General features: G+C 37.0%; 1 long non-coding RNA gene across 1 annotated transcript in view; it reads left to right on the top strand.

The window, feature by feature from the left end:
* Nucleotides 1-13,184: 13,184 nt before the first annotated feature.
* The window catches only part of LOC107825467 (uncharacterized), a 5,785-nt gene continuing 4,486 nt past the window's right edge, over nucleotides 13,185-14,483 (top strand). The window contains exon 1 of the long non-coding RNA XR_001657071.2: nucleotides 13,185-13,354. This is a non-coding gene — a long non-coding RNA (uncharacterized LOC107825467). The remainder of the gene's footprint in view (nucleotides 13,355-14,483) is intronic.

Genomic DNA, 14,483 nt, shown 5'->3' with positions numbered 1-14,483 from the left:
GCTTTTCATCCTCGAACTTCAAATTTTTATTTGGTCGTTCTCATCAAATTTTCTGGTTGTTTGTGCTACAATTGTTTGTAATTTTATAGATCTAGCATTTTAGCCATAAAATTGTTCAGATACTCTATCTTTGTTGATCTGTGGCATTATTAGTTTTGTTTCAGTTAATTGTTCATGTCATACTCATATTCAGTGTCGTAGATTTAGCCCTTTTTTAGCTATTGAATTTATTTTAAAGATCTCATCCACTAATTCATGGCGTTATCAATTTGTTTCGACTGAAATAAGTAGAAATGAAAGTACGGGCTAGTTCGATACAGATAATTGATGATTGATTGTCCAAATGGCAGTGCCTTGATGAATTTTTTGTTTGAATTACATATGAGTGTAACAGTCCCTGTAATGCTAAATGTGACTATGTATGCAAAGATATTAAGTCTGCAAAAATTTAGATTGCTAGTGCTTTGCTTTCGGGCCCGACTTTGAATAGGCCCATTTTGGAGAACCGACAATGATTAAGTCAAACACTGGCTTTAGTTCAAATTAGATTATGTGAATAAAAATATTAGTAATGAATTCATTTATAAGGTATTTGGTTATACTAACATTTCATAGTCAAAGCCACACTTCTTTTACTAGACTTATTCCAAGTGGAGACTCTAAATTAAATAAATAATCTCATTTTGAATAATGTCACTTTAATTGAAAAAACTCCCCTATCCCTCGGGAAAAAGGAGGTGTGATAGTTGCTAGAATGGCACAGGAAATGGAGTCGCTGAGAGAAGAAGTACATCATATTCGGGAGCTGGCGCATTTTGTCGTGACGACGGTTCCGCAACTAACCCGGTTCCCTTCATTGGACTCAATCCTTGATCACTTCCCTTTAACTACTCGACAAACAAACAGTATCCAACCACAATCACTACAAATACCGCAACCCAAGTTGTTCCACTAGTAGCCATCGCAAATATGGCTAATCCTCCTATACATACCCTTGATGTCCCGAATTACATCCAGACACCGCAAAACCCACCAGTCACTACCAACTCAGTTCATACCCCTCCTCTTGACAACGTTACCTTTGCCAACAATTAGACCCAACACATACCTGCGGCACACACCGCTACACACGAGTGGTATATTCCACCTATATATGACACCTCAGAACCTACCATTAGCACCCGTCATAGTTAGAGTGCCATATGGGATCGATCAATATGCTGAGATAGAGAGAGAAGCAAAGTACAAGTAAGAAGAGTCATTGTCAGAGCAGTTGCGAGTGTTGAGAAAGCAGATGAAGAATCTCCAGGTTGCTCGAGGAAGCGAGAGCCTGGATTATGAAGACTTGTGTATACACCCTGATGTTGACATGCGTGTACGGTACAAGCCTCCGAGGTTCGACATCTTTGATGGACCAGGTGATCCCCATGGGCACTTGAGGGCTTACTACGACAAGCTGGTCGGGGTAGGAAGAAATAAAAAGTTGAGGATGGAGTTATTTATCAGGAGCCTCACTTGGTACACCCGCGAGGACCCCAGAAATTTGGAGAGAGTGGCAGGACATGGCGGAGGACTTTATGAACCATTTCCGATTTAATACCGAGATCCCTCCAGACAAGTTCACTCTAGTGAATTTGCAGAAGAAACCATCATAGTCATTTAAAGAGTATGTCCGCCGCTGGAGGTCGGAGACTGCTAGAACCCAACCCCCGCTAGATGAAAATGACCTGACCAAGTATTTCATCAGGGCCCAAGAAGGAATTTACTTTGAAAAGATAATGGGTATGATGGGTCAGAAATTTCCCGAGCTAGTTAAGATGGGAGACTTTTTGGAAGAAGGCATAACATTAGGCAAGATACAGTAAATGGCCACATTACAAGCTGCCACTAAGGCAATTTAGTCCAATTCTATAAGCAGTGGGAACACGAAGAAGGAAGAAGTATCAGCAATTGTTCCTTACTATCAGTCCAGTCTAATGCTGCTCGGTGGGCCGGGCCTGAACCGGACCGGACCGGGCCCGCGGTCCTAACGGGCCTGGTGGGCCTGGTGGGCCGGTCCTGGGTGGGCCGGTCTTGGTGGGCCTCTGAGCCCGTCACGGGCTGGTCTCCATGGTTGAGCCCACGAGCCCGGGACCGTTTGGCCCGGGACCGGCAGGCGGGCCTGGGCCGGTCCTGGCGGGCCTGGCGGGCCCAACGGCTATTTTAAAAAAAAAAAAAAAAAAAAAAAAAAAATCAAACGGCCATATTTAAAATCTAGCCGTTTGGGCTGAAAATATGACCGTTTTTTAAGTTTAAAAAATGGTCATTTGGCCCCCAAACTTTATTTTAACCCCAAACTTTATATAATTACACTTTTCCCCATTTCTCAACTATAAATACCCCCTCATTCTTTCATTTTTATTCACCAATTCATCAATATCTCTCAATATCTCTCAATCTCTCTCAATCTCTCTACTACAATTACTTAATTTATTGTTGAAATTTCGTGAAAAATTGTGAAGTTGTTGAATTGAAGTTTTCAAGTGTTCAACGATTTTCAATTTTCAAGAAGTTGTTCGGCAATCCGGTAAACTCGTTTCAACTCTTACGTTTTTATAATATATTTTTGTGTGGTTTAGTTTGCATAATTATAATTAATATGGCATTTACTTTGAAAAAAATGTTTGGTAAAGGAAAAGATAAAACCGGTGAAAGTAGTGGCCAACCAACTACCCTTCCCCCGGCTCCCCGACCTAGAAAAGATAAGCAAGTTGAAAGTAGTCGCCAACCTAGACGTCCTCCTCCTTCCGTAATTCTTGATAGTGATCACCCTTGTTTTCAATTTACCGATAGTGAATTTTATCATAATGTTGCACCAGGTGATAGATTAGATGATGAAATTATGAATGCTCTTTATCCTAATGAAACCATCTTAGAAAATAATGAGGAAAATGAGGATGATGATGAAACTCAAGCACCGGATTTAGATGATACACCTACTAGTCCTCTTAATAACCCAAGTGATGCACCGGTCGACCCACCTGTAGAAACTCCTACTTTTAATAGAGAACCTGCTAAACGCTTAGAAACATCATTAGTTTGGAATTTTTTTACTCAAGTAAGAGAAAAAAATAAGGCTAAGTGTAAAACTTGTGGGAAATTAATGTCGCATAAATATGTAGGAGACCGTAGCGGCACAGGTAGTTTGACTAGGCACATAAAAACACACCCTAGAGATAAGGCTAGATTTTTTCAAATGAAAGCGCATCTAGAGGGGACAAGTGTAGATTCTGCGATTAACCCTAGTACAGGTTCAAATCTAGTTCAACCAGGAATTAACACTGTCACTGGAGGTATTTTATATTACGATCCAAATAGAGATCGTGAAGAATTAGCAAAGATGATTACTGTTATGTGCTTACCTTATACTTTTGCTTCTAATCCTAATTGGGTTCATTATATTAGAAGAGTGTTTAATCCTACTTATAAAGGTTGGCCTCGCGCAACAGTTAAGAGTGATATTTATAAATTCAAACATGAATATGAACAATATTTGCGTTATTTATTTACTCATATACCTAATCGGATTTCTATTACTACTGATATTGGTAGAAGTGGTAATGATTGTGATTACCTAACTGTTACAAGTCATTGGATAGATGAAGAATGGATAATGCAAAAACGCATAATTGCATATAGAATAATTAATTCGCGTCACACAGGTAAATTTATAGCTAACACTGTTGCAGATATTTGTAGATATTTTTGCTTTAGCGATAAAATAATGGCAATTTCAATGGATAATGCTTCTAGTAACACCAGTGCTATAGGCATGCTTACAACAACACTAAATCCTGCATTTACTAATATTTTCCATGTTAGATGTATTTGTCATATTTATCATTTAATTGTCGGTGATGGTATGCGAATATTAAACATAGAAATTGAAAAGGTTAGAATGGCTCTTAATTGGCTTTTTTATTCAAACCGTAGAAGTAGACTTAGAGAGTATTTTAAAAAATGTGATGAATATGGCCTTAGAGAAAGAAAGGTTCCTAAACCTTGCCCGACTAGATGGAATTGTATGTACGAAAGTTTAGTAGTAGCATATGAATATAGAAACCCAATTAATGCAACGTTTAATTCTCGGGTAGGTGGTGAAGATGATGATGAAATGCTTACCACTCAAGATTGGACTAATGTTAAAATTCTTTTAGATTTTTTAGAACATTTTCAAATTGCAACAAATGCATTTTCTGGGCAATATTATCCTACTATTTCAAACTGTTTAGTTTATATTGCAGCACTATCTGATTTGTTTGTTGAATTTAGTGAGGGTGGGGATATTTATGAACTTGCTATAAATGAAATGAAACAAAAGTTTAAAAAATATTTTTTTCCTATCCCTCCTATTTATGGTCTTGCTGCAATGCTAAATCCTACAATGAAATTGGGAGGTCCTCATTTTTGGTATTCAAATATTTATAAGGCTTTAGATCTTTCAAATGAGGAAATTGCGACACTTGCAGATGCAAAAGCTTCAATTAAGATTAACGCTCAAACAGTTTATAATGCTTATCAACTTGCCTTAGAGCATGCTAGGCCAACTATTCCAACCCCTACTTCGTCTAGCTCACAATCCTCTAAAAGAGTTGCGGGCTTAAAAGCTCTTAAATCTTGGACGGAGTTCAGGGGGTCTCAAGGTGAAAATTATGATGAAACTTCACATCTAAATGAGCTTCAAGTTTATTTGTCTCAGGGACTTGAAAAGGAGAATCCAGACGGCTCTTTTGATCTTTTGGAATGGTGGAAGGCAAGGGAAAAACATTTTCCTGTTCTTGCAAGGATGGCTCGGGATATTTTATCAATTCAAGCTTCAACTGTTGCATCAGAGAGCGCTTTCAGTCAAGCAAGACTGCAAATAGGTGATCATAGAGCGTCTATGAGGGATAGCTTGGAAAAATCAGTATTGTTTAGAGATTGGATCCGCTCGGAAAGAAGAAACTTTGGAATTGCAGAAGCACAACCGGCGATAGATGAAGCTTATGAAGAAATGATAGCGGAACTTACGGAGGATTCGGCTTCGCCCGGAAGTGGTGATGAACAAGCTTCTTTTCCACCACCACCAACGCAACCTCCTCCGAACCTTGAAGGATTTATGAGATTTGTTAGAGATAATACATAGAATAATATGTAACTTGTATTTTGGCACATCTTCCTTAGTTTTTTTCCTTCTAATGGTGGTATTAGTACCTTGTTGTGCTCATTCCATTGGGGGAAGGATGACTAAGAAAGATATGTCATTTTTTGGTAATAAAATTTATTGCTTCTACCCATGAGCTTCTTTTCGCAATATTTCTTTGTCTATACTTAGAATTATTTATATGCTACAATATATACATAATATACAATATATATACTACAAGAAAATATATTTATAAGATACAATATATACATAAGATACAATATATATACTACAAGAAAATATATAAGAGAATATATATACATAAGATACAATATAATATACTACAAGAAAATATATTATGCTACAATATATACATAATATACAATATATATACTACAAGAAAATATATAAGAGAATATATATACATAAGATACAATATAATATACTACAAGAAAATATATTATGCTACAATATATACATAATATACAATATATATACTACAAGAAAATATATTTATAAGCTACAATATATACATAAGATACAATATATATACTACAAGAAAATATATAAGAGAATATATATACATAAGATACAATATAATATACTACAAGCAAATATATAAGAGAATATATATACATAAGATACAATATAATATACTACAAGCAAATATATTATGCTACAATATATACATAATATACAATATATATACTACAAGAAAATATATTTATAAGCTACAATATATACATAATATACAATATATATACTACAAGAAAATATATAAGAGAATATATATACATAAGATACAATATATATACTACAAGAAAATATATTATGCTACAATATATACATAATATACAATATATATACTACAAGAAAATATATAAGAGAATATATATACATAAGATACAATATAATATACTACAAGAAAATATATTATGCTACAATATATACATAATATACAATATATATACTACAAGAAAATATATTTATAAGCTACAATATATACATAAGATACAATATATATACTAAAAGAAAATATATAAGAGAATATATATACATAAGATACAATATAATATCAAGAAGTGATATTTATGCATGACAATTTAGTGTTTTACTATTGTTTTGTTATTTTCTTTTTCGTCAAGCACTTTAATAATTAGATATACATATATACTACATATTAATATAGCCATGATACTACAAGAAATTGTCTTTAAAAAAAAAAAAAAAAACCCGCTAGGCCCGCGAAGCCCACGAGCCCGGCCCGTTAAGCACAGGACCATGTGGGCTTAGGCCCGTCACGGGCCGGTTCCACCCATTAGGCCCACGAAGACCGGGACCGCCAGGCCCGGGACCGCCAGAGCCCGGGACCACGAAGCCCGGGACCGCGAGGCCCGGCCCGTTAGGCCCACTAAGGCCCGGGCCCGGGACAAAATACAGCCCTAGTCCTGCGTCATGCCATGGCCATGTGCTGCGACGTCCGACCCCTCCTTTACACCAACCTACCTACGCTCTAGTATACAACATACAACCACACTATAACACCCAACCTCAATACAACCCACCTCGCGCCCAATACCTGTGATTACTGCATCAGATGACTCTACCCCAGGTCTAGTTGAGAATGCATAAAAATAGGGTTGAGCCCCACCACTCTGACCTCCACCTCTCGGGCGGCCTCTAACTGGATGACCTCCACATCTAATGGCTTGACCACCATCTCTAGCTGCCTGACCCCCGCCTTTAGTTGGCTGTGTGGGTGGGGGAGCAACCGGTGCTGGAATCAAGGAACGAGTACCCTGATGTGGTCTGATGCTCATCAACCTAGGACAATATCTCTTGATGTGACATGCATCGCCACACTCAAAGCAACCCTACGACTGGCCCAACTACTGAGTCTGAGATGATCCCTGATGACCTAAATGACTACTATAGTAACTCCGTAGCGGCGGTGCACTGATAGGAGTTGAAGGTGTATTGAATGCTGGCTGCTCAAGACGAGACCCATAAGAACCACGACTGCCTGAAGTATCGTGTGCTACCTGAACCGCTGACTGAATCGGCCTATGAGGATGGCCTCTACCAAATGAACCTCTACCTCCAAATGAGGCACCACTGAAACCACCAAAATGACGAGGCCTCTTTTTAGATACCACCTCTCTACCCTGACCACGAATCATCTCGATCCGTCTAGCAATCTCTATTGCCCGTTGGAAAGATATATCATCCCCCCTCTCATTGGCCATCTGTAGCTTGATACCAAAAGTAATACCATCAATGAATCTCCTCACCCTCTCTCTTCAAGATAGCTGCATGGCGAGATAGGTCTACAAATCTGGTCTCGTACTGGGTAATAGTCATGCTACCCTGATAGAGGTGCTCGAACTACCTACGGTACTCCTCTCTCAGAGTAAAAGGGATGAACTTCTCCAAAAATAACTGTGAAAATTGATCCCAAGTGAGTGGAGGTGATCCTATTAGTCTGCCTCACTCGAAATCCTGCCACCACCTCTTGGTAAAATTGGTAATCTAAACTACTGTAAAGTCGACTCTATTAGACTCCACAATACCCATGTTGCGCAACACCTCGTGGCAACAGTCCAAATGATCATGTGGGTCCTCAGAAGGTATACCACCAAAATGAATAGAAAAGAGCTTGGTGAACTTATCCAACCTCTTCAATCCCTCAAAAGACATCGCGAGCCTCTCTTCGGGCTGTGTAGAAATAACAGGCTCAATTACTCCAACTGTTCGAACCACCAGAGTCTGATAGAGGGGAGCCATCTTCTTCGGAGTGTGAGTGGAGGGAGTCTAAGCTCCTTCTGCTCCGGAGTGTGAGTAGAGGGAGTCTGAGCTTCTTCCCCAGCCTGAGAGACAGTTGGCGCCACAGGTAATACTCCGGCCTGAGCCACACTTTTCATAAGGCCCACTAAGCGGACTAGGGCATCTTGAGCGGGTCCGACTGGTGCAATCTGAACATGGATCTCCTTTGCATGCTCGATCTGAGGCTCTGGAATGGGGGCTGCTGCATGTGCTCTAGGCTGAGCTCTGCCTCTGCCTCGGCCCCTACCCCTGGTAGTGACTGTAACATGGGGCGTTGGCTCCTGCCCAGCTGTAGATATTATGTGTATCCTCACCATCTGCGAGAGAACAAGAATAGAATGGTTTAATCTTTAGTAATAGATAAAGTCACATGATAGAGAAAGAAAGAGGTGAAATTTTCCTAAAGCTCTATTGCCTCTAGAAGATAAGTACACACGTCTCTGTACCGATCCTTCAGACTCTACTAAGCTTGCTCATGACTCACGAGACCTAGGTAACCTAGGGCTCTAATAGCAACTTGTCATGACCCGGAATCCCAACCTCGGGGTCGTGATGACGCCTAACATTTCACTTGCTAGGAAGACAACGTTAGCTAATTACTTAACTAATTTTAACAATATAAAACAGAGCATTAGTAATACGAAGTTGTAATAGTCTGAAATAGATGTGATAAATACAACGTAAAGTAGTCTAAACATATCCCAAAAATCTGGAGTCACGAATACATGAGCATACTAAAGTTCTACAGATAAAGTCTGAACGAATTACACTTGTTCGGATTAAGGAAAACAGTAAAGATAGGGTAGAAGGGGACTTCAGGGACTGCGAATGCCAGCAGCTTTACCTCAAATCTCCGAAAGCAGATGAATCTGAGCAGTCTCTGCTGCGCACTACTAGGAACAGCACTGGTATCTGCATAAGAAGTGCAGAAGTGCAGCATGAGTACAACCGATCACATGTACTCTGCAAGTGTCGAGCATAACCTCGACGAAGTAGTGAAGAGGCTAAGGCAAGTCACTCACAATAAACCTGTAACTATAAATAAAGCAATAAACTCATATAAACAGACCCGAAGGTCAACTACGAGAGGGCCCCAGAATAACATAATCTCAAATCTCGTATCATAATATCAAGAATATACTCTATAGTCACAAACAACAACAACAACAACAACATATCAAATCCGTTGTGGCGTGCAACCCGATCCCAAGTTTCAACACAATATCTTATACATCGTACATCTCATTCCTAATATCAATATCATATCATTTCATGTTCCGTTGTGGTGTGCAACTCGATCCCCCAATATCAATTCCTTTCAATACCGTTGTGGCGCACAAACCGATTCTCCAATATTAATTTATTTAACATACACAACTCAACACCACTGTTTATGAAATATCAACACAAAAGAGAAATGAAACATGCAGAACAATAAGGAACTACCAATACAAACGGAGAATATCCAACACCTCGTAATCTAAAACCTTGATAATCATCAACACAAGAATAACTAAATGGCTCACGTAGTCGAAATAACATAATAGAGTGCATCAAGTAATATAAGGGTAATAAAGCAAGTAAAAACATGTGACAATGAGAATATACAATTAAAGTAAGTAAGAACATGTAGCAAGTATGCAAATATTGAGTGAGAATGAACAAATCAAAATAAGTAATAAGTAAATAATAATTAACAAGTAAAGCATAGATATCAAGTAAGAATATTTAGCAGTTAAAGTATATAATAAGAGATAACATGGGATAAATGAAGATATGGAAGTAAATAGAACAATCCCGCATGCTTTAATCCAATGATGGCACATATACACTCGTCACCTTGCATATACGCCTTTTTTCCATATAATTCACATTATAAATACACCAATAAGTCCTAATTACCTCAAGTTAAGGTTAGACATAATACTTACCTCTTTGCGCAACCAACTCAACAATCAACCACGACTTTTCTTTTCGAACAAGCCTCCAAACTAACCAAATCTAGCCAAATATCATTCAAACAATTCAAAATAAGTTTTAGAAACTACACACGAATGATAAAAGGTGCAATCTTTGATGAATTTGAAAATATCAATAAAAGTCAACCAGGGGGCCGCTTGGTCAAAATATGAGATCCAGACCAAAATCTGATTATTCATTCACCCTTGAGCCCAGTTATTTAATTTATTTTGAAATCTGACATTAATTAGCGATCTAAATTGCAATTTTGCAAAATCCTCAAATTCTACCCAAATCCCTAATTTCTACCATGGAAATCCTAGATTTGATGTTAAAAACTCATGAAAAGTAATGAGGAAGACGAAATTCTTAAAAAATTGCCTCTACAGTTTTTTAGGGTTGAGAAATGGTGTAAAATGAGCTAAGTCCCTCCCTTTTTACCCAACTACAGGTATCGCAATTGCGAACACCACAACTGCGAAATACGGATCGCAAATGCGATCAGCACGTCAGATGCCCAAAAGTCGCAAATGCGACAAATGGATCACGAATGCGAATGTGCCCCCATCGCAAATGCGCCCAAAGCTTTGTAAATGCGAAGCTGACCTAAGTTTCTACGGGTCGTAAATACGACCAAGATGTTCACAAAAACGGCCTTAGCCTGTTCGCAAATGCGAACCATTTCCTCGCAAATGCAAGGTCACGGAGCCCAGGCCCCTGCTCGCAAATGCAAACTCATATTCGCAAAGGAGAGGCTCGTATTTGCGAGTCAGACCTCGCAAATGCAACATCTGCAGATCAACACCAGAACTGAAAGCACACCAGCTATCTCAAGTCATCCAAAACTCATCTGATACATACCCGAAATTCACATGAGCCCTTTGGGCTCAAAATCAAACATGCACATAAGTATAATAATATCATACGAACTCGCTCGCGTGATCAAAACACCAAAATAATATCCAGAATCACAAATCGAACATCAAAAAATATGAAATTCAAAAGGAAACTCAAGAGTAGCTAGAATCACAACCAAGCGTCTGATTCCTATCAAACCAACTCGAAATTGCATACAAATTTCAAATAGAAAAATGGACCTATTCCAAGTTCCAAAACCTAAATTCGAAGCCGATAACCAATAAGTCAACCTATGGTGAAACCTAGAGAATTTTCAAACATTCAAATTACTAACTTTCGGCAAAACAAGTCAAATCAATCTAAGGACCTCCATATTCAATTTCAGGCATACGACCAAGTCCAAAATCACAATATGAATTTAATGGAATCATTAAAATACTGATCCAGGATCGTTTACCCAAAATATTGACCGTAGTCATCTCAAGAACCACGCACGCAAATCAAAAAATATCAAAATGAAGCTAATAAAGGTCCCGGTACACGAAAATAAGGACTAGTACTGAGAACGATATATCGGACCGTACAATGGCAACTTTGGTTCTACTACTATTACTATTGAAACTTTATATGATTCTATAACTAGAAAACTACAAGACAACTAATGCATTAATGCGTTCCTTCTTTTCTATTGAATCTGGATACGATGATCAAGTGAATATGGGTCTTATTTGAATGATTCTTTTCTAACTGGGTATGACCAAGTAAAGATAAAATCGTGTGTTTTTACATGCCTTTCCACTTACACCATTATTGGAGACTGCAGTATATACGAATAACATGATGGTGGATAGTATGGAGTATGGTTAAGAAGGAAAAATATCAGAAAGAGTTGCTTTTTTTTTTTTGTGGAACATCAGAAAGAGCATTTTCGCAACGATTAGATCAAATCTAAAATAAGAAAAATGATACTTACAGAAATCACCAACAAGCGTTGTAGTCCAACGGTTAGGATAATTGCCTTCCAAGCAATAGACCCGGGTTCGACTCCCCGCAGACGCATGTCTATTTATCTTTTTCAGAAATTGCATTCATTTTTTCATCGGTACTAAAAGTTTCTTTTTCAGAAATTGCATTCTTTTTTTCATCGGTACTAAAAGTTTCAATGTGCAATAATTCACACTTTTTATTGGTACTAAAAGTTTCAATGTGCAATAATTCACAAGTTCAGTATGCTTAAACTTTTTTCAGTCGAGTACATGGACAAGGGAGCTTAAATATATTCCTCCCCTTTCAATTTATTCTTTAGTGTTTGATATAATATATAAAAAGACAGCCCAGTACAAAAAGTATCTTGCGCTCACGTTATGAAAGGTCCGGAGAATGGAATCATATTATGTCATGATAGGTTTAAGTCAACAAATTCTAACAATATCCAAATATAAATTACAGAGACGGCTCAATAGCAATGGAGGCCTAAAGCAAAACCTTAAACCTATCATTTAGGCCTCCGATGCTATTGAGTCGTCTCTGTATTTTATAAAATATTTAATAAGCATTGTTGTTTGACAAATAGGCAATTGAGTATGAGGAATGAAAAAAGTGAAAACATGATTTTATGAAGTATAATAACATAAATGAATTAAACATTGTAAATTTTGTTTGTTGCATTACTTGTGTGTTTGATTACATCACAATTGAAATGAGAGAACCAAAAAGTATTTAATTTATGAGAGTAAAAGAAAATGATAAGTTGGATTATTAGATATAGTTAAGTGACTAACTAATAAATAGAGAAAAAGAATTCAACAAAAATCCAAAATAAGATTGGTAAAAAATTAATAATTAGGTTATACGAATTAATGAGAAGAAGAAATTAGGTTATTTAATATTAATATGGAAATTAATTTTATCATTGATAAGAAATAATTATACAAATTATTTACTATATATTAGATAGTAATTTTGGGGCCTAAAGCAAATATTTTTCTTATTTTAGTGTGTGGCTCGCACTAATAAATATATATCTTCTTTTTTTGAATAAAGTAACAAGAAAATAATGCACGTAAAATGGATCATAAAGAATAATAAGTTGAGGTATTTTTCTTTCTAAAATTTTCAACACGCTTAAAACTTATTCATTTTGTCCCAACTATTATGTAAAAAAGAAGAAGTTTTGAAATTTTTATTCTAACACAAGTACTACGGTTAAAAATAGTAAAAAAAAAAAACTAAAGTAAGATCATACTTTTCTTCTTGGTCCGTTTAAAAAAATAACATATTTTTTTAATTAATTTTTATTTTACTCAATTTAGTGAGTTGTCATATAAAATTGATGGGAGTGTCACCTAAATTGAGAGTACAGAATAGGCAATAAAGGACCGAATGTCAGAAGCCAACTATCCAAGTTCTGAATTATGCACGCGCACAGCTTACGCTTTTGGGTACAATTCCGAAGGAAAATATTATTTTTAAATCCTCGAAAATTCTTTCTCTGCAAGCCTAGAATTGCAACCAACATTCTCTGCTTCTGCTCGCCTCTTCAGCTTTCTGGTTAGTACTGTTACAATTCTGTCAACTCTCAACTCTCATCTAATACTGTTGTTTAGCTACTCTATATGATAACACTCCTTTAGAAGCAGACAATTGTATAAAATGTGCACTTGAGTAGTAAAATTGAGGTTATTAATTAATCCTTTGCTCAATCATAGATTAAAGGCATATAGAGCTGAGATTGTTAGTGCTAGGTGATTGAATTCTGATTTGTGCGATAAATTTGGGACCTATTGCACCCTAAGTGAGAATCATACCTCTAGCTCATACCTATTTCATGCATCTCCATTCTTTCTTTTGGGTCTCATCTTTACCCTATTCTTACTTTGTCTCATTAGAAGTTCAAAAATGAGTGGAGCGAGGGGCTATAGAGGGGAAAAATATGAGAAGGGGGTGGGGGTGGGAGCGAGCTTTAATTGAAGTAGGGAAGGAGCTCCTCATTAGCCAATGTTTAGGGTCAAATATTTGGTTCTAAAAAGTAGGCATTCGTCACATCAAAATATTGGGCACCTAAAAGTGTGGCATTCCGAGAACTGAAGTTGGGACCTCTCACACCCCAAGCGAGAATCATAACACTTGACCAAATTCCCTATTCTTGCGTTTTATTCTCTTCCCTCTGTAATTTCTCTTTGCTTGTGTGTCCGTTAAATTGCTTATTTTATCTATGATTTATTGGTATATGCATTAAACAATCTGCGGGTCACTTGTGTTGTGATTACTGTGGTGATTTTTTATTGATTGCATAAAGTTTTTTTTGGCCATGAAGTTCCCAATTTAATATAAAGAGATGCTGAATATACTGACATATGCAAATTGTTGGAATAGTAGTCTCTGAATTGAAAATACATCCTTGCATAAGTTAGATGCCGAACAGTCTGTTCACTTCTGTTGAAACGCTGCATTTGCCTAGCTCAAAATAAAAAGAAATAAAAGGGAAAAAGCTAAGAGTAATAAATTTGAAAAAAAAAATTAAATTCCACAGATTTATCCATATTTTTGTTATAGTGTTACTATTAAAGTGACTTCTCTTAACCCCTCTAGAATTACATGAAGATAAAGGTGTGTGCTTGGTTCAAACATACAACATTTGTTTTGATTCTTCATTTAGAAGTTTAATGCACTAAATAGA

Source organism: Nicotiana tabacum, chromosome 9, assembly GCF_000715075.1.
Source record: "Nicotiana tabacum cultivar K326 chromosome 9, ASM71507v2, whole genome shotgun sequence".
NCBI classification, from domain to species: Eukaryota; Viridiplantae; Streptophyta; class Magnoliopsida; order Solanales; family Solanaceae; genus Nicotiana; species Nicotiana tabacum.
Note: the sequence above shows the minus strand (reverse complement) of the source record. Positions and strands in the feature narration are given on the sequence as shown.